Source organism: Gallus gallus, chromosome 1, assembly GCF_016699485.2.
Source record: "Gallus gallus isolate bGalGal1 chromosome 1, bGalGal1.mat.broiler.GRCg7b, whole genome shotgun sequence".
NCBI classification, from domain to species: Eukaryota; Metazoa; Chordata; class Aves; order Galliformes; family Phasianidae; genus Gallus; species Gallus gallus.
Window position 1 is genome coordinate 67,303,542 of NC_052532.1, and position 21,683 is coordinate 67,325,224.

Here is a 21,683-nt window from a genome sequence, read left to right on the forward strand (position 1 = left end):
CATATATGGAGGTTGCTATTCCAACTCTACACTTCTGAATTAAATACTGTATATTTTTATAAAACTAACAAGCAAACCCTATTTTCTATTATCTCTTCCATGCTACCAACTGCCAGCAACTTTATCTGGCTTTATAAAATATGATCTCCCCTGATTTCTCTACTTTTTTCACACACATTTCAAAACGCCTTCTACGAGCGATGTTTTATAGACTTTACTGTAATACCACAAATAAAGCACAGCTATCTTTTTTTTTTAGCCAAATTAATGCTGATGAGATGTTGCTATGGAAATTATTAAAATACAAACAGCTTTAATCTGAAGCCATTGTGATGGGGGGAAAAAAAAAGACAAATACTTACATCCTTTGCAGCTCTGAAAATCAACCAACCAACCAATGAGCAGGGCTCTTGAAGAGAGCTACTGCAGATCTAGCTTTTCCTCTGATGTGTCCTTTTATTCTCCCAGAGTCCCATCAGGGCACCCTCGGTAGGAAGTGCAAATGGAGCCGAGTTTTCTGCAGTTCTCATGAGGCAGCAGCATTTCAGCAGGCAGAGCTGGAGGAGTCAAGCAGGCAGAGTCAGTGCACAATTAGGGAGAGGTGGGTGCTTCTAGGGTGCGTCCAGAGGAAGGGCTTTGGAAGGAGCAGAGTGTGCTGGTGGGAAATGGGCTTTGGATGGATAGTGGGGATGCTTGGAGACCAAAGTTGTATTCGCATGGGTTAAACAGAAATTTCCAATAAGTCACCAAGAATTAATTAATGCTATTATCCTATGGATTATCTTTAGCTTCCGTATCTTCATTTGTAGTGTTAGAAATACGGTAGATCAGTTCACAATTCTGTGCTAACTGCTTGTGGGGCTCACAACCGATTTCAAAGGACATGCTGCAGCAGGACCCAGGAGCGGCTGCAGGGGTGCTGGGGCTCCCCAGGAGCTGCTACGGCCACGTACCCATGCACAAAGCAACTCATTAATAAATTCATTGGCTTCTGAACTGAGAGTTGAACGTGAGCCAGAATAGCACATGGAGCATATGAGGTACGGTAAGAACAGCTTTACGTGCTGGCAAACCTCCACCATGTTGATTTGCCCTCCAGGAGCCCCAGAGACCTAGAGAGTTTAATCTTTGTCCCATGGGGCTAGGGTTTTATTTGAAAAAAAAAAAAAAAAAGTAATAATATGAACTCCTGAGCAACAAGTTAAATGCTGCTGGTGCTGCAATTGCTCGGGAGTCCACTTATTCACCACTGTTTTTGGCAACATCATCACGACTTAGTTTTCATTATCTCTCTTAAAGCATGGAAGACCTTTGGAGAAAATAAATGAATGATAAGTTGCCTTGAGTTGTTTTTAGGTCACAGAGCTTTATCTTTTAACAGTGTGAGTTATTACCTATTTTTAAAAAGCATTCATTTTTATACCTGGCTTTTATACACAGCATTTCAAGAGTTGGGAGGGAAAAGGGAGAACAACAGACATTTTATACTGAAATATAGAGGAATTATGTGAATCTTGGCTTAAGGACGTTCGAGTTAATTTCTACTTAGACGATAAATCTATTTTTCATGGATTTGTAACTTGGCTATAAAAGCATGCTTGAAGACTTGGATTTTGGCAGCTAAAGATTTCAGGTCAGGAGAATATTTTTAGCAATATTTTATTTAAAAAAAACACACAGAAGGTTGTTTTTAAGTTTAGAAAGTTAAAGAGAGAGTTTAAGAAAGCATGGGTTGGGTCACATTTTGACACCCATGTTTTGTTGTTTTTTTTCTCTTACAGAAAAAGAGCAAAATCTCCATCCAATCTGCTTCTAGCTTGACAGATAATGAAAAACATTTCAGATTTATCCTTTCCAAATTGCCCATAGCCCTATTTCATATTCAAGACTAAAGAATCCGTCTCAGCTAATAATTCTTAAACATTGAATTCAAAGTACCATTGTGAAAATTAATGGATATGTTAAATGAGCAGATATTCAGCTCGTATACAATTCATTGTAAATTCTGGAATGGCAACAAAACTACATCAATTAGGACAGAAGTTGTGGATAGTAAATGTATATTACACTATCTCCCTCAAAACACATGACTAATCTAATAATACTGAAGTAGTAAAGCAATCAAATAAATTAATACATCAGGAGGAATGAAGAACCAATGACAGGACACCAGTGAACTCAGCATGCCACGTACAAAAGGCATTAGGACAGCTTTGGTTAAGCATACCAGGGCAAACACTTTGCCACAGAATCTTTGGTTTTACAGTTTCATTTAACCTCAAAATTACAGATGGGTTGAGTAATCCTGCCAGGATTTGAATTAGTGGTTCCAGGGAGACTAGAAGCTAAGCTGCAGGTAGAACTAAGGAGAGTGGTCAGAAAAGGTGTGGAGCAGGCAGAGCAAACAGGAACGTCCATTTCTGGACCTTAACTTACACCCTCTTGTTTGCTCCTCCTGCACAATCACCTTTCTGTTACTGAGAGTCCCTTTAACAAAGTGGGTCAAATTCAGCTCTGCCTCCTAGCACTAACCTCTTTGTGTTGTACCTGCAGGCAAAGGGCTGTCATAAAGGAGGAGCTGGCAATATCTTGACACCAAGAGCAATTCAACTGTGGTGTTATTGATGTAAAGATGGTTCATACCACTTGCTCCCAGTGTAGGCCAGGAACTGCTTGGATCAGTTCTGAGGTACTTCTTGCAACAGAACCACCCATATGAGACAAATTAATCCCAGCCCCACAAAGTTCTAAGGGAAAGGAAAAGTTGTCTCTATTTACCTCTTGCAACAGGTTCTACATTCAACTCAGCTTCTTTGAGCTGAAGATCTAGCTAGCTAAGGTGGGCAAATCAGCAGTTAAGTGCAATTCTCATTGCAAAACTCGTTCATGCACTCCAGAGGTTGCTTTTTTGTTGATCTTCAGGTATTTTACAACCAGCAGTGACTTCTGTAGGCCCAACTGCTGCCATTAACTTCAGCTGTCATAACTGAATCATTTATTATCCTTGAATAAATGTCACTTACAAATTTGCTCTGTAGTAAGTCTCTTTTCTTCATATCAATAAGTCCACTGAATACTTGGATCAGATTACTAAGGTCTATTGAGAATGCTATTTCACATGAAGGCTGTACCAAACCAACAGCTAAAAGAGGAAAGTCTTAGTCGCTGCTCCTCCACCCCTGCTCCTTCCACCCTCATCCTCCCTTGCTCTCACTTCTCTGGCTCTTTCTCCTGGGTCTGGGTTCCCCCCTCTGTACTGACACACCCTACTAATGATTTCTGCACATCAGCCCTTCCAAGCACACATCCTTTGCACAGTATGTCACATAGCACACCTCCCATTCAGAACAACAGGCCCTTTCTTCCAGCTTCTGTCTGGTGAAACATCTTAGTCCATACACCTAGCCACAGCCCAAAATAGAGTAAGGAGGGGGATGGCTGGGCCAGGTTTGGGCTCTGTTTTAGTAGGCTGTGTTTCACGTACGACAAAGCTGTGGAAAGCATTTAGGGTATTTGCAGCCTGCTAGCAGTTAGCAAGGTAGCTACCCTTAAGGAGGTTGATACATGCATTCAACTTAAGGCAGAAGGTATGATTCTGCTAACATCATTTAGGCGGAGAATTTCACCACTCAGCTATTTCTGTGAGCCTCTGCAGTACCACTGGAGTGTTTTTGAGACTGAGCCTAGGTATTATACAGTCCCTCTAGCTGTAGCAGTAGAGCACCTCCCAAGTATTTAAAAATAGAAGTCACAGTAACAATCTCCCTTTCTTATTTGGCAGCCAGGAGGAGAAACACTTGGTGTAACTTATACGTTTGTTTGCATATTCATGGGTGGGATCAAGTTATTTGTTGATGTGTTTGTGGGAAAAAATAAGTCTGTCTGAGTTAAAATGACTTTAGCAAAGAAAATGATGACTTCAGTGGCAGCTTTACACGTATGCATACTGCAGCTCAATGAAGTGCCTTGTGTCCCCTTGGATTTCTGAGGCTTCGCCTAGAGGGCTAAGGTGTGGTCAAGGCAAACTAGAGCACTTTGTTCTTGTTAATTAGCTGTTGGGGTCTCCACAACACGAAGAACTTTCCGTCCCCTCATTTCTGCTTCTGGGCAAAGCGTACCACTGCTTCTGAAATGCTTCAGTCCTCTGGAAAGCCTTTTCAAACACTCGAACAGCCCACCCATGTCGCATAGACATCAACTGTTTATTTGCAGAAGCCTCTCTCTAATAGGAAAATGGGCTGCTTCACTCCACACCCTTTGTCAGCCAGAGCAGCTAACTGCCACAGGATGTAGTGTCTATCAAGAACCAGGCCCCTGGATCCCAGATGTGTGTACACGTGAAGTATGGCCCTCGGTTCACACATCTATACATTCAGGAAGGACACGCTTCAGGCTGAGGTCATGTCATCACTGAGTAAGACAAAGAACATTTTGAATCTTCTCAGGTTATCAGTTTATCAAAGATAAAGACCAGAAGGTGGCTGAGCCTGGATAATCTATGGGAAATGATTAAATCGCTCTCTGGATAAATTCAAGATCAATATTTAGTGGGGATGGGAAGGATACAGAACAGAAATGGAAAAATTCAATCCAGTCACCTGACTCCAAATATAAATAGGAGGTAAATTGGGGTACATAAAGCTAGAATACCTTCTCAAACTTAGATTATTATACATGATCTAAAGACAAAGAATGTCTTTAGATACTAAGCCTGAATGTCCAAATTTTTGATAGCTTGTTAGCTAGGTGCAGAGAAGAGAGAAAGGGCAAGGGGAATTTGTTCCCTGGATGTGTTCCTAAATGAAGTAGATAACCTTACTTTCCTTTCTGTCTCCTATTCAAGGAAAATAAAGGAAATAAATTAAAATATATATATGAAAAAAAATGAACACTGTTTCTTACTGTTGTATTGTTATTAGCTAATTTCTTTGCATAAATACAAATTTTAACACGTTCTTTCACAATACTTGCATCTTTTTGCTTCTTGAAGCTCTAGATTTTCTGGGGAAGTGTCCTTCAACCAATGCAAAACTCTGGCAAAAGGAGCACTCATTATGTAAGTAAGTAACACTCATGGACTTAGAGGGCTGAAAATGGCCAGAGCTGTTCTTTCTCCCCAGGAGAGTAATGCAAGTTAGTGCGGCACCATCTTATAGCCGTTTGAAAGATGCAAGATATCATGCCAACAGGAGCCTCCCTTGTAATGCAGTCCCCCATGGACAGATGATGCAACAGGTGAGCTGCTGCTGCTAAGCTGCTGGATGCCAATTTGCCTCTGTTGCAACATATTCTACTTTGGCTGGATCTGTGTCTCTGTTCCCATAGTTCCACTCACCTCACCAAACCTCGTTTCTGAGGCTTCCTAGTGAGCACCTGCTTTTCTCACCCCTGGCTTAGAATAGCTTAAGCTTCTCATGATGCTTGCTTTGAATTCAGTCTCTTCAACCACACAACCAGCCAAGAAAGCTAAAGATGCTTTTGTCTATCCCATATCATGGCTGACCAACAAGGAACAAACCTGACCCAACAGCTTCTATATGGTCATGTGCAACTAGCAACACACAGAGTTAACTGTGGCTTTTCCTCACACCAACAATGCCCCTATGTCTGAATAACTTTCTAAAATTTTCAGAGCCTCGTTCATTGACTCCACGCACATTCCAGCATGCTAAATCAGGATTTGTCTGGCTGGTCTTAAAGGAAGCAAACCACTTCTCATTTCACTGTCCTGAACTAGCATTTCCTGCACAGAATCAGAATGGTTATGGCTGGAAAGCATATCTGAAAATCATCTAGTCCATACATGTCCAACCCACCAGCTTTATGATTTATTGTTGCCCCCTTTTTTGTTGCTTTAATAAAAAATATATTAAACAATAAAATTTTTGTTACTTATATAGTTAACTATATTATATATTTTATATGTAGCCCAAGAGAATTCCTCTTCACTCAGTGCAGCCCAGGTAAGCCAAATGGTTGGACACTCATGACTTGCCCAACCCTCTGCTCAAAGCAGGGTCACCCAGACAGGTTGCTCAGGACCATGCACAACTTGAATGTTAAAAATAGCTCTAAGGACAGAGATAGCATCTCTAGTGCAATCTGCTGTCACGTTTGATCACCCGTACAATAAAAAAACTTTTTCCTGATTAAAGTAGAAAGATTGTACCCATTTCTCTTGTTCTGTCACTGGACACTACTTGAAAAGGCCTGTCTCCATTTGCTTTATATCCTGGGTGACCAACGTTTTGGCTTGCCTGGGCTGCACTGAGAGAAAAGGAATTGTCTGGGGCTGATGTTTTGGTTGTTGCTGAATGATGGTTGTGCGTCCAGGGCTGGGCTGGGCTGCTTGGTGGGGAAGAACCACCTCCAGGATGCCATGGTTGCAGGGGTCGGGCCACAGTAGTTGTTCTGGGCAGCCCATGGGTTGCTTTATACCCTTCTGTCAGATATTTATACACACTGCCAAAAACCTGTGGAGCCTCCTCAGCCCAGCTCTCAGCTTCTCCTGATATGACAGATGCTCCAATCCCTTAATCATCTTAGTAACCTTTTGCTGGGCTCACTTCCATATTTCCACATCTTGCTCATGCTGAGGACTCTAGAACTGGACCAGAAAGGATGGATAACCTCCTTTAATCTGCTTGGAACATTTTTCTTAATGCAACAATGGAGGCTCTTCCCTTCCTTAACACAAGACACACTGCTGGCTGAGAGACAACTTGCCGACCAGTCACAGGTCCTTTTTGGCAAAGCTACTTCCAGCTGATTGGCCCCTAGACTATATTGGTGCATTGTGCTATTCCTCCCCACTTAAAATATTCCGCATGACACAGGTGCAAGATGGTATCTTCTATTCCTTAAGAAACCAAACCAAACACATTTTAGGGTAAACAGAAGCATATATTGTGCTTTGGGAGAATTTCCCAAATGTTTCCCCTGTGACTGTGCCCTAGGTCTCTGGAAGAATACTGCTTCTTGGAATTGTGTTTTATGTTAGCAAATGTGCACACTGAAAAAGCACAGGAAAAACAAACACCTGTAATTTTCCCCCTCTGTCAGTGAAGCACTACAGTTCAGCTATCACTGCATTTATCAGGAATAGACTGTGATTCATGCTAACTGGCAAAAAAACACATGTCCTAGTTAATTCTACCACAACCATAAAGATTTCTTCCACAGCTCTGGGCTTCTGGCATTGTTCTGACTATTATGATTAATGCCAACCACCAGAAAACACTTGTACATAGACTCCTGAACAATGAGACATAAACAGGCCAATGGGGATCACTGGAGATACGTTGGAGAGCTCTTGGAAATCCTGTGGAATGTTTTATCGAGCTGCTGGCACGGTGACAGTATTCCAGTATCCTGATTTTAAGACTGCCGCTCATGCCAGTAGTGTATATGTTGGTGTTAGAACCTTACCTTACAATTGCCTTTAACATAATCAGGTAAAAGCAATTAAGAGCATTTATGTGCAAAATCCAAAATCTGTGATGTGTTGTAAAGGTTTATAAAGGCAGAAGTGACAAAGACAGAAAGAAAACCATTTGTTCCAAGAACAAATCCTTAAATCCTCCTCCCCTGCCTTCATAAGCTGATAAGCTGCAGATCCACTCTTAACCTACTTAATCAGGACTCGATCCCCTCTGCACACTCCTGCCCTTGGACAGTATTTGCAGGCAGAATAACCACACAGGCTCTTTAGCTTTACCTTTGTTTAGGTTTTGGCTGGAGCCTGCCTCAGATTCACGTCTTGCACTTCTCCCATCTTGACCCTGCTTTCAGTAATGATGGATTCCTATTCAAGAACTGGTTTCAAACTTCATTTACTGAAATCATGACTGTTTTTGGAAATATTACAAATTTGCCTCCCTCCCTTCACATATCTGCAGTTGCATTTTACTCGAGATTTTTTTTTCCCTTGAGAATAACAGTAAATCGAACACTTAAATAGCATTCTTCATTCACAATATGCCTTGCTAGCGTTAATATGATTAGCTAACATTATTCTCACTCCTCCTCTCCCCAGAATTGCCTAAAACAGACAAAACAATGCTCCAAGGAAGTGTTAGAGTCAGTGGCACCCAGTCTGAATGCCGCTCCCTCTCTGAAACAAGCAATACCTGATGCCCCCCACAAAGTCCTATTATTGCAGCTGCAATTTTGTAAACACCTTTTTTTTTAATAACTGCTTTTGTTCTTTATCATCCAACGCATTGAACAAATAGCTTCTGGGAAAGGAGCACACTCATGTTTACCTTTGCTTTACGTGCCACCATCAATGCTATCCAAAACCCAGACAGACATGAAACAGGTGCCAGAGTCACATATTTGAGTCATCATCGGTAAAGGCTGACTCATAATTACAGTGAACACACAGCCTGTTTTCAGGTCCTTGCATAGAGGTGTAAAAAGCAAATGTCACATTAGAGAGAGAAAGGGAAGAAAGGTTTGACGGTAAAAATAGGTAATGGTATTATTTCTAGAACATTTTTTTAGAGTTTATTACTCCTAGTCTTTACATGAATCAGTTAAGCTTCTCTTTGCACTCCCTATAGAAATAGAGCTGAAAAAATACAGGTTTTTAGAGACAGTTCCACAGTCATCCCCAGAAAAAAAAGAAAAAAGAAAAAAGAAAAAAAAAAGACCTTTCATTTAAGCAATAGGAAGTTAAAGTGGAACAAAGACAAACCATATCAGCTTAGACTGAAAACAGCTGATCCAAGTCTATGTCAGGTATATGTAGGCCTTCAGTATGGAAGGGTAGCTCACATTCAGGCTCTTCTACATGGTCTGCTCTGTTTGCTCTTATTGCAGAGCATGGTCTCTGTCTTTTCCAGGATGCCTTCATGTTTAGAAAGTACTCTTCCTTCACTATGGAACAGGGAGGAAAATTAAGTACAATGGGCTTCTCAGGAGGCAAATAAACATAAAGCCCTTTTATTTCTTCAGTGCAAAGCTTTCCTTACCTTTGGACTGGCAGCATTTCTCCCCACCCCCTTCCCTTCTTTGTGCAGCTGGCAGCTGGGACCAGCAGCTGGACTCCAGCTGCAAAGGTCATCACCACATTAACCCCTGCTGGTCTCGCTTCCTACCCCACATAGATCTCGAAAAACCTGGGCTAGGGAGGTCTGACTGCAACTCTGTGAATGTGTACCAGATGACTTGTCCTACCCAAAACACTGTGAAGAGCATACCTCCCATCACAAGGAGCTCACGCTGTACTTTTAACCAGAGCAGCACATTGTCCAAGGACTACAGATCACTGTTATTAAATAAAGGAAACACTACTATTCCCATTGTATAGAAATGTAAGGCACAGGAAGCTGTACATAAATATCTTAGACATAAAAATCACTAACCAAACTGAAAAAACAAACAAACAACAACAAAACAGGTCACCTGCTCTGACCTCCTGCTGCCTCTGTACTCCTTGCTTATCTCTTCTGGATGTATCACCTCAGACATTTCAGAATTTCAGCTTTGTAAAAGTTGCAGGAGAGAGCTCTGATTACTCAAAAGACAAGAGCAAAAATACAGACTCACACGCCATCCTCATTTCATCATTCCCTCACCAAAGGCATAGGTAGGAGTGCAATTTCTACTCAACCCTCCACTGCATACCAGCTAGCTTCCATTAGCTTAACCCTTGAATGCTGATCAAAGAACCCGCCAATGAGCAGATCTGCAGCAGAACAGTCTTGTTCCAGTGAAGCAAGAGCCACTTCCATTCACTATCATTATTACACCAAATCAGTTCCCTAGGAGACAATCTAATCAAATAATCAGTTCACTCAAAGAGGTATATATTAACGTTTTATATGGTCCTGTCCAGCAAGAATAGTACATTGCTGGCCAAGTTCTGGCATGTTTGAAAGATTGAGAAATGACAGATTCCAAGGCAAGCAATTCATAAGATTTTTTGGCAGCTAAGGCCCAGGATCCTGCAATCAAAAGTGAGCAAGCAAGCTCTTACACCTAAAAGCCACCAGTGACCTCAGTGAAATTTTGTACTGACTACAGTTCTTGCCCATGTGTTCTCAGCTATTACTCTAGAGCTGAAGACTGTACCTCTTATCCAGGGACAGGTTTGTAAGGAAACAGGCCACACAGCAGTATTCACACCATTTACAGGTATTCCAGCAGCCATGCAGCCCCACCTAATCATGTCTGGAAACAGGCCAGCTCTTGGCAGCATAGAAAATAGCTTTATTGCTTCTCCTTATAACGTCTCCCTTGAGAATTACTCTTTCGTTTTTCTTTTCCTTTTCTTTACTTTGCAATGTTTTGTGCATTTTTCTAAGTGTCTCACTGAAATTCCTAATTGCTCGCTTTCATACAGTAGGCTGCTGCACCTACTTATGTTTCCTATTTGAAGGTGATCTGAAGACCACATCAGTCTCCTGACCTACAGCATCGTCTTCACCTTAATTAATACTGTACCAAATAACAGAATAATTTCTCCTATCATAAAATATCCCATGGAGAAAGGATCCAGCATTTTATCTCCTAGGTTTAAAGACATTGTTCCATTTTGCTCTCTGCTCTCCCACCTATCATGGTGATGGGATGGGCATCTGTAGCTTAAAAAAACAACAACAACAAAAACCCTGGGAAGTTTAAATCTAGAACTGCAGCCGAGTTTCTCCCTAACAGACAACAACAGTTTAGACCTAAAATCCTTAACAGACATATTCAACATTGCCAATGTCCAAAGAACTGGCAAGAGTTTTCTTAAGGACAAGGCTACAGAGCTTACCTACTTCACCATCAGTGATGGCCAAAGTTCCACAGCTTTAGCAGCTCCTTTCTAGGACAGGGTTGTGAACAGAGAATAGAGCAACCCACTCCAGCTGCATCAGGCTATCTTGGAAACATTAGCAGCTTCAGGTGTTAACCTCTAAGGACTCAGGCACAGTCTGGTGAAGTCTCAGTGAAGAGGCTAAGACTTTCATTCCAAAAGAAGCTGGAAGAAAATTTGCTGCATGGCACGTTTTTTTGACAAGCATCTGTTCAATTACTGTCTTAGCCTCTACATGAATTTACCCATCTAAATTGGACAAAAATAGAATTTTGACTAAAAGTTAGTCCTTACATCATGTCCATTTACAAGTGCTAATTGTGAAAGTACTAAGTCTTTGTTCACGTCTGCAATTAAAAATAAAGCCGGTACAGTTACAGGAAAACAAGAGCTTTTGTGTAGATACGTGGGAATAAATCTCCCACTTCTTTCCAGCACAGCTTTCCTTGAAAAAGCCACTTCTTGCACCATCAGGGAAAGGAGAGTTCATCAGTTCTTCCAAATTACATCACAAATGCTGTCAAAAAAAAAAAATTTTTGACCACAAATTGGTTCTACATAGCTCTACAGTGTATCCTGACAATTCTCCTTGGGAAAGCAGAGTGTCTCTGTGTTCTGTGTGGCACTGGAAACACATACAGTACTCAGTTCTAATGATCCTATGATGATTTCAATGGAGTAACGCAGTGTGATTCGACATCAGTGCTCCCAAATCAATTTTCCATGGTCTATAATCTTTGCTGCAAACAGCCTGCTCTGTAACTAAGAAAGCAGAAAGCATTTTAATGCCATCAGTTTCACCCTTAATACCTTCACATTAAGCTCAAAGTGCTGAAAGGATTTTACATGCTTTGTTTCAGGCTCATACCAGACTCTACACCAGGGCACCTCCCTTACTCTAGACCACCATAGTGCTCTCTGATGTTCGTCTCTTCACAGGACTGGCCCAGAAGTCAGCGTACATTAGAAGAGCTGGAGGATTATATCTCAAGGAGCAGGCAAATACTCTCCATGTAACCTCTGCCCCGTTCATCTGCTCCATGTTTGGCACAGACCAACGTTGGGAGCAAGGCGGAAGAATGGTGAGCAGCAAACGACTGTTTTAGTTCTCTCTGACAACACAGGACTCCAAAGAAAACCATTTCTAATAAGTGAACAGCTTCAAAGACACTGGGAGGGGACAGCACTGGGGAGGGGTGAACCTTGCTCTTTGTTTCTCATTTCCGCCCTGCAGTCAAACACCCACTCTCTTCTTAGAGGCCAAAACTGTAACAAAGTCTCCAAAGGCATTTTCCCTGTGTCCACTCCCAAATAAAACATGCTAAAGAATGTCACCAGGTGCTAGAAAGGCTTTCAAGTCCCTGTGAGAGAACTTTTCTGTGCTGTTCCCTCCCTTATCAGGTCCAAATTATTCTTTTAGAAAGACAACAACGAAAGATAGGCCATACCTTCCATTTGCTAGTTTCCATTTAAAACCGAAACACATGAAAAACTGAAGATCAGACCTGCAATAAATAAAAGTATAGGCTAGGCTATCTGTATAATGACAAGATGACATGATGAATGAGAGTATTTAATAGAAGAGAATCATCCATACAATACTTCAAAACCTCAGTAATACGTTTGTAATGTACATACAGTAATACATTACATAATGTTCAATTTCCCAACTAAGTTAAAACAGTGATGTTTTCAGTACTCTAGCAAAATACTCCAAAATAATGACTGTATAAATAATAACAATTAATCAAAAGCTCCTGCTGTTGATATTTCTCAAAGCCAAGGTGGTAGCGTGTCCCACTGCAGACCATGTCGCAGCACGTCCACTCCAAGCAGACTTTCATCGCCAATGGTGCAGCAAAAGACAGCCCTAATGTGTGAAATAGTGTTGACATCAAGTGACAGAGATTCAGTGGAAATCTCTTGACAGAAAGAATAGGTCCACCAGTTTCTGACTTCTGTAGAATTGCTTTGGAAGGAAGAGACCATCTAAGTGGCCACTACAGCTACTGAAAAAGAGCTAGACAACTAAAGATGAAAGGTTGAAGAACAGAAAGACAAACGTTAAAGAACAGTCTCTGTTCTGCTTTATTCTTTAATCCTGGAGTACCAACGTTTGGATTTCAGAAGTCCTCAAATGCACTCCATGTTTGGATCCTAGGTTCTGACTTGAATTAGCTCTTGTTTTGAGACTCTGTTTTCCCTTATCATAGGCATACATTTCCACTTTACAGTGCCCCACGATGATTAGCCTGCCTCTTCATTTGTTGTCCTTATGGATATGGAAAAAACAAACAAATAAACAAAAGCAAAAAACAATATTTGCAATTTAGATCAGACATCTTTTTTTTTTTTCCTTTTAATTAAAAGAAAAAAAACAAAACAAAACAAAACCAAAAACAGAAACAGAAAAACCCACCTCAGGCAATGTTTTCCTTCCTAAACTTTACTATTGTTTTATTTGATAATTCCCAAAATAAAAAACAATTTATCAATTTTTTATTGTTTATTACTCAGTTAACCTTGAATTTAACTGAAACGTTTAACTTTTCCAGCACTTTCCCTACATTTGAATGAGCATATCCACTGAATTCAGAAACAGGTCCTTCCCTCACCAAAACTACATTTGAAGGATGGATGGATGGAGGGAGGGAGGGAAAGTCAGCTCTACTCAGCCTGTGATACAAAGTGAACCAAGTAGAAGACATGCTAAAAGTACACCATTTTACACTACAGGTGTGAGAGCCTGTGTGCTACTAAGTTAGCCTGACAGTACGACAGCAGACATTTTCAGCAACAACTTGCGCATAGCATCATGAATTTTACGAATGGATACTGGCCAAGACCACAGGTTCATGTCCTGACATTAAGAAACGAAGCTATTTTTTTATTACAATCTTTTACACACAACCCACAGAATAGCATCTTGCCATCTTACAGGTGGGCTGTTTCAACAGCTCTCAATTTGATTTTGCAAGCTTCTTTCAAAGGCCAAATCACCCCTATGCACCTTTACGCATTGCCTTCATTTTGCAGTAGTAGAAACCGAGGCATCACAGGTTCGAATCACTTGCCCAAGGTGACACAGTAAATCTGCAACAGCCCAGCGATAAAGCCCAGGAGAGTTATGAGATAATGATAGGAACTGTCAGCATATCATTTTCCTATTACTTCACAGTTTGATGAGGGATAACACATTACAGAACCGCAGCTGTCCATGTGAAATTGTCAGCCTTAACTTTTCATATGTGCGAACTGTTTACTGAAGCAGTTGTAAATGGACTTCACTTACAGTCTTGTGGTTTCACTTCCGTATTTCTTGTCTATGCATTTTTCTTCCAAGTGCCAGCTACAAGGTATTGTTTGCTATAGTATGGGTTGAATGGGAAATACAAATATGGTAAGATATTCAGTTTGTTCAGTTAATCTCTTTATCAGTCTTTACAGCTTTTTTTGTTGGTTTGTTTTATTTCTGTTGCGAGCTTCTTCAAGCACTTGAGATGCCTGGGCACTTCCTTGGTTGTACATGTAACCACTTGAAACAAATGAATTTCAGATTTGACTGTGAGAGAATTCAAGCTCAAAGTGCACGCACACAACTCAGCCAGGCAAGAGAAGAGTACCTAAGGTATTCAGTCTCACAAATCGGAGTCTCTACTCTGCAACAGGTGCTTTTCTTTCTCAGTGTGATATTCCATGCAAGTAGTTTGATGCAGCCTTTGTCTGCTTTGCAGAAATATCTTTCCCCTGACCATGAACAACATCTCTCCAGACTAGTCTATGGTTTTCACTGGTAGTGTTCTGCACTTCTGAGAACACTTGGCCAAATTAATTCCTGGCAAAATTCTAGTTTACTTTACAATCAATTACACCCTAAAAGGAAACAAAACAAAACAAACCCAACAAAACAAAACCCTATCACTAGTAGCAGTAGTGATACCAGTATAAAAAAAATCCCAGTTTTGATAATTAAATAGACAAAACCAAGCACATGGTTCCACCTCGGGTTTCTCCAGGAACCATGGGCCACTAATACATTCAGGGCTGTGCCAAGAGTGGGGCAGAAAGATAGCCAGCTCTGGGTGAACAGAGACACAAAATGGAGAAAAGAACTGTCATAGCTTCATGATGCCTGGTTATCAGTATTCCACATCATAACATCACGTAGCACTGGGAATTAAAGAGTTAATGCTCCAGGTCTGGGTACCTGTCCCAGAAGAGAAGAACTACTACATCCCCCAGAGGACTGTTCACTGTTCTGTTACCATTTCCACTCAGGCAGAGAAGATAAATACTATCCACAAAACATTTTCTGCCCTTCCCTTTTCATCTCGGCAGTGTGGGTGCTCCCTAGATTGTCTCGCCTCAGCATTAGAGTAAGGCCTTCAGCTTTCGGACACTCTCCCATTATATTTGATTTACTAGCTACAATTCTAATTATACTGTATTACAGTGCATTACCTTGCATCCCAGTATCTTATTTAATAAAATAGTTTGTTTCTCCTCAGATTGTTGCTGCTGTTTTGTTTTTGGGCCCTCTCTCAACCCTTTTCCCTGTTTCCCTTTTCCAGGGCGTGGATCCGTGGGTCCCTCCACCCCGCTAGTCATGGAACCAGGCCAAACCAGCCTCCGTTGACAAGAACAAAACACAGCAGCTCCCCATGAATCTGGGGCGATCAGTGGGAGGCTGCTCCAGTGGTCCTAGGAAGGGAGGCTGCGTTGCTTTTGTGCTCCAGAAAGAAGCATTCCTTGCTGATGTCCTGAACGTTCCGTACCCTGAAAACAGCAGACTGAAAATTCTTGCTTACCAGATCAATAGGAAAATGACGTCAGCCATATCTGATGAACCAGGAACCTGACTGTGTAACTCCACAAAGCGAGCTATCAGGTTCAGGCTTTGGAGCTGCAGGTTTCCTCTGAGCAACAGCAACTCACCTCCAAGATGCCAAATGAAAATGCACAGAGGTGGATTGAATGAAAGTTCTGATACCTCATCATCATGGGCTTGTTCCCTGAGCAGACCAGACTGGGACAACCATGCAAGTGTCCAAGGGATATTTTGGTGACACCTTAGCTTGGTGTACTTCCTGCTCCATTTGAGTCCTAACTTGCCCTCTAAAGCTTACATGGGATATAACCCTCAGTCCCATCTAGGGAATGAATTTACTAGTTCTGGCTTTCAGCTCTGTGCATAGCTCCAAGCCTGCAGCCCCAAAGCACAGGAGGGTAACTCAGTACAATCTCTTTCATGCAGGGGGTATAAGCATGGTGTCCCTTGACACTGGAAAAAGTAGCTTTGACCCGGCCTTTGAAAATGCATGTCTGTACAAATCTACAGGATTCCTCATCCTAGAGAAATTCAAAGCTTCTGCTCTCTGGCAGATAACACATATGCAGGTAAATGCTGAGGTCACTGGCAAAAGAGTGTAAATTACTGTAGTCTGAAGTGTGGTAACCAACACCCTAACTTACTCAACAGGTTTCATTTAACTTTAAAATAAATGAGCCACAGCTTTAAAAAACATCAAACAACAGCATTAGTGTTCATTTACTTAAAAAAGCTTTTGTTCACTGGCACTGAAAGCATACATGAAAAACTTATTACAACTACATATTCTTAGCTGAGAAAACATCACAACAGTTGCAGCAAAAAGCTCTCACTAAATGCCATCACCAGAGTCTGTTGCCTGAGATCCAGATTCTGCTGCTCTGGTGCATGCTGAGAGCTCCTTCAGCCCTTCAATGGAATTTGTAGGCTTTTCCAAGAGTCAGGTTAACAGTATCAGCTCCTAAATAAGCTAATCTTAGAAGGAATTAAGAGAAACAAAGCTTTTTGTAAACAGCACAATATATTTAATGGGCATATTTGCAAATTTCATACCCAATTTCATGTAAATGTCATACCAGTATTATCGATTTTATCAGTGTGGGATCTCTCACTATTGATCTATAAAGCCAGCTGTCCCACTAAGGTGGAGAGGACAAAGGAGTGCCTTTGAACAATACGCTTGGTTCTCCTGCAGATTGACTGGGTAACTCTGGGACAGGTTTCAAAAGCGATCTGTAACTCTGAAGGCTACAGTTTAGGAGAAATCCATGTGTTGTAACAGTTGCTTTCCTTGCTAAGTACTGAAAAATGTGAACCACTAGACTGAGGACACCTTCAGCCAAGCTTCACCTCTCTTTTCCCATCTACAATACAGATACAATATTACACTGCACTGGATTTTTATCCCGCAGTCCCTTATTTAGGGGAAGGGGGGTGAAATTATGCCAGGAAGATTATTTTCAGTCTACTTACAAGAGAAACACTTTGCAAATCACAGTTTAGAGATTACTGCATGGCACATCCTATAGACTGTAATGTAGGAGAAAACTAAATACGAGATCTTTCATCCCAAGGCACATTTATACAAATGTGTTCTATTTCAAAACTGCCTCTAAATTATTTCAAGAAAGCAGAGAACGTTCACTCCCCAAAGTGTTAAATTATGCACAGGACTCAGTTCCAGTAAAATACTCATTCTGATGCTAGATTTATTTTTCCCTCCTCATTAATTGCATGTGCTGAAAAGACCACAAAGTCCACAATAACCTGAAGCCATTTTACTGAATGCTGTAAAGGTCAGTTAAGAATGCAGCATAATGAATAAGCAAGACAGTTCTTGTATTATAACACGCCACGAGGCCTGGATGACACACCTTCTGTACACTCTGCTGCCCGCTTCTTTCCAGAGTGCAGTACCTCATGAAGGAGCAATTTTAGTCTGCAGACTAATAACGCAAGACAAGTTGCCCAGGTTGGAAACATGGGAGGAGTCACCTAGAAGAATGTAGCTCCCAATGCACTAGGTTAATAATTAACAAGACGGACAGAAGGAAGAAGAGAAAAGCCTGGACTGGCGGCCAAATTTAGGGCTACCTCCAGAAGGCCCAAATACATTATTGGAATGTTCCTTTTGAGTATACTTTATTCAACTTAAAAAAACTACTTTGATTTCTGTTGTAAGTGAAAAATGTAATCACCTCCCACAACTCCACTGAGTTGACCTTTCCTGTGGGATACTACTCTGCATTCCTGTATTCCTCCATTTCCTTGAGCCTGCTGAGCAGACGGCAAGCCAAATTCACAACTCAAAGTCCAGTTCTTGTACTCTGACTCCTTTTCACATGCTCAAATGCCCTCAGACCCAAGGCTGATAGATATAACTCAAGCTGGTATGAGGACTGAAAGACTAGTGCAACTTAAGGGCTGAAAAATGTACACTAAAGTAGCCTGAACACTACTCCAAAGAAGGCTTGAATACTCCTTTTTGCAAGGGCATGATATATTTTGGATTCAGAGCTGATTTTTTTTTTTTTTCCCTATTTTTGACTATAAACACATTGCATCTCCTGAATCTGCTGTAAAATCTATTGCCATCCCAAGCCCTTCTGCTGGCTACCAGCCTCATCCAAGTGTCTATGGAGCAGATCCAGCAAGCACTCCTTTCACTTCTGAAGAGACCAGACCAAGTATTCAAACTCAGACCTACCATTCAAACCATCCTGCCTGATTTCTGCCTGACAGGGCTTCAGGATGTGCTTCCACAGATTGGCAGCTTGATGGGAACAGCAGTCTTCAGACTGACAAACAGCCAAAAAGCTGTATGTGAGAAATGACATCTTCCTACAACCCTACTGAAATAACTGCACTGGGAAAAGCAAATGTGGCAATTCTGGTACAATACTGCCTTAGATGTACCACCTGGCCTTACCCCGCAGCTACTTGGTGGCTTATTGCCACCCAAACAGGTAGTGCTTCCACTTCTCCCTCTTCAGGCTGCCCTGTCAGGCCCTTTTGCTGATCAGAACACACGGGAAATAATTCAGCTCATTCACCTAAGAGAACTGCTTACTTTTCTCAATCAGTACCACCAGTACTTCTAATCTTCTGCAGCATGAGTGAACTGAACTAGCTTTATTTGTGGGAAGACAAGCAAGAGGGTCAGTGAGCCATGGACAGAGTGGGATCACTCACTGCTAAGACTAAGGATGAAGGGCATCAGCAAGTCACCTTCCTATTGGTGCCATAATGCCATTACATCCACACAGCCCCTGCCATGTGGCTACCAATCCAAGAGTCCTGTTTATTTTGTGCTGGTCTATACCTATGAATAGGAAATACCAGTGTAACAGTAACCTTGCCACAGGCCCCACCCTGCTTTAATTCTGCCAATGCAGATTAAGCCAGATCACTTCAATTTACAGAGAATCCTTAAGTGACACCTCTGAGAAACATTCACAAGAAAGTAAAACCACATTTCTCCTTAATATATATATATATATTGCTACAACTTCTTGATTAATATTCAGCATCTCTACTAAAGAGAGTCATTGGCATAAGTCTCGGTGTGGACACAATTATGGTAATCAGATGTGTGCTGTTTCCGGAGCTATGGGGGATTTGATGCCAATGGGGCTGTAAGTCTGGTAACAGGACACAGCCTGAGGTATACCCTACACTATTCAGTTCTCAGGGGTAGCAATAAGCCAACCAACAAAACAAACAAACAAAAATTGCTTCAGGGTTGATAAGTAGAATGAGTCTTGAGTAGGCTAACAAACGCAGGTAGGAGCCTGAAAGAGGAACAGAGAGACTTCAGCATCATTCCCTGACTCAGGCTGCTCACCAGCAAATACCAGTCCTCACCAGCACACACAGGGGGTTCCTGGATTTCAGTACAAGCCTTCCAGCAAGCCTAATGCACAGTCACAGATGGAGCTTGTTTTTCTCCCTTCTGTCAGCACAGAACCTTCCTCTCCACCTGACCTTTCCCTGCAGGACAAGCCTTCTGCTCATCAGCCACAGGGGTCTGCTATGAGCATCTGTCTCTGCTCTCCTGCTCCAACACATTTGGACATGCAAAAGCCTCCTTCCTTTCCTTCTCCCACTCAGCCTCCGTTATCTGCTCATTTTAAAACTGAAAGCTGCTCACATCTTTGTGCACACTGAGGAGAAGGGTGGAGTTGCGTTACAACTGCTGGGCAGATGGCATTTGCCAATGACACTTCACAGCAAGTGTAACTCCACGCTTCTTGGATCTGGTTGGTTTGTGCTTTCATCGATTATGATATACAACTCAGAGCACAAAGAAGCTGCAAATGCTGACCTGGGCAATGGCATGCACTAAAAGGAGCTTAGTATACAGATATCCCTATATTCACTTAAACTGCGGGGTGTCTTAAAACACAGAACTTGAAAACCAAATGTAGACATTGCAGTCATTTTTGCAGTAGATGCCAACAGAAGTGCAAGTAATAGGGTTAGAGTAAACATAGGGGGAAAAAAAAAACCCACAATCAAACTGAAACAGCTCACTTGAAGAACATTCCATCTGTTGAAATATGCTTCATCCTCTCTCGCACTGTGGCAGCAATGAGATCCTTAACAGGAAAGGAAATTTGCAGCCTAAGTGTCTCAAAAAGCTCTCATAAGATGTACTTTACCCATTGCAGCATTTTAGCAATAAAGGTTCTTGGAGGGCCTGACCAAAAGACAACTAAAATCTTTGAATTGATTGCATGGGCATCGGATGTAAGGTTAAGAGTGCAAGCATGAGAAATCTGTTGTTTTTTTACTGATTTACTTCCAGTGCCTCTCCCTTCCCCAGCTCCACTTACGCTTCATCCTGGAAACAACTGTCAGGCACAAACAAAACAGGGGTCAAGTCAATCTGCTCACTCACAGCACCATCAAAGCAAATGGTTGGCCGGGAACTAGCAGCGCATACTTGAGGCTCCTGGAGGCCTGCGGTCAGTCAGTTCTCTTCACAGTGGTGGGCACTGGGGCGTGTTTTTGTGTGGTTGTGTCGGTTTCTTTTCCCCAAATGCTTTGGTTTTGTTTTCCTTCCCCCTTTTCTGGTTGCTTGAAGAAACCCAAATAAAAGCCAGAGGGAAATCTTCCAGCCTACCTTTAAGAGGGAGCGGGCCAAGCATTAGGAGCAGCGCTGTGGGAAGGAGAGGGGGGCAGCCATCAGCTGGGCGTGAGGGGCTGTAGGAAAACGCACCTACAGACGGGGAGCTTTGTGCCCAGGTGGAGGGGGGGACGCTGTGGGTTTCAGTAGGACTTCACACCGTGACTCAGACTGCACAACGAGAAGCGATTATTACTGAGAGAGACACGAAGTCACAGAGCTCCAGTTCTGCCTGTGCACTCGGACAGGGCAGCGCTCAGGTGGCCGTTCCTCAGCGCCGACTGTGTGAGAGCAGCACCTCACCGCCTGTATCGCTGCACAGCAGCGACAAAGCGCTGCCTTTCATCGCCTCCTGGAAGTGACACAAACTGTGAGATGCACCGCATCTCCATTTCAGGCTCGCTGGTCAAAAAAGTCCCGATTTAAAAAAAAAAAAAAAAAAAAGAAGAAGAAGAAGAAAGAAAGAAAAAAGGAACGCCCCTTCTTTAAGCGTGAGGAGAAAGGGTGCAGCAAATGAGTTTGCCACAAGCCCACGGCCAAAGAGGGCGACCCAGAACCGCTATCCATCCGAGCTCATCTGGGAGACGTCGCTTTTCCAACTAAGAACGCCCCCCGACCGCTTCGAGAATCGTAGCTCCGGAGCAGAACGCATTTCACCCAGCGCCTCCAGCCTGAACCCGGGGACCGCACTCCCCAGGCCGCCGCCACGGCTGCACTGCGACGCGCCGCGCCGCGCCGCGCCGCGCCGCCCCCTCCTCCCGCTCCGCTCCCGCGCGGGCTGCGCGAGGCCGTGGCGGCGGTTGGGCGCGCGCAGGTCCGCCGGATCGCGCGCACCCCTCCCCCCGCTCGAGCGCACGTGCCCACCCTCCCCGCGCTCGCCCGGCCGCCGCCGCCGCCCAGCGCCGCGCGGAGACTCCCAG

At 42.6% G+C, this 21,683-nt stretch overlaps 2 long non-coding RNA genes across 3 annotated transcripts in view; one reads left to right on the forward strand and one right to left on the reverse strand.

The window, feature by feature from the left end:
* Nucleotides 1-3,813, forward strand: part of LOC121109059 — a 19,259-nt gene extending 15,446 nt beyond the window's left edge. Inside the window, exon 4 of the long non-coding RNA XR_005862145.2 lies at nt 469-3,813. This is a non-coding gene — a long non-coding RNA (uncharacterized LOC121109059). The remainder of the gene's footprint in view (nt 1-468) is intronic.
* LOC107054089 overlaps nt 1-21,542 on the reverse strand; it is a 23,988-nt gene extending 2,446 nt beyond the window's left edge. The window contains exons 1-2 of one of the 2 annotated variants that reach the window (XR_006932169.1): nt 8,265-21,542; nt 363-4,410 (exon numbers count right to left, since the gene is read on the reverse strand). This is a non-coding gene — a long non-coding RNA (uncharacterized LOC107054089). Of the gene's footprint in view, nt 1-362 lie in introns of both variants that reach the window. The other variant, XR_005862144.2, reaches the window with a different exon arrangement.
* Nucleotides 21,543-21,683: the final 141 nt, after the last annotated feature.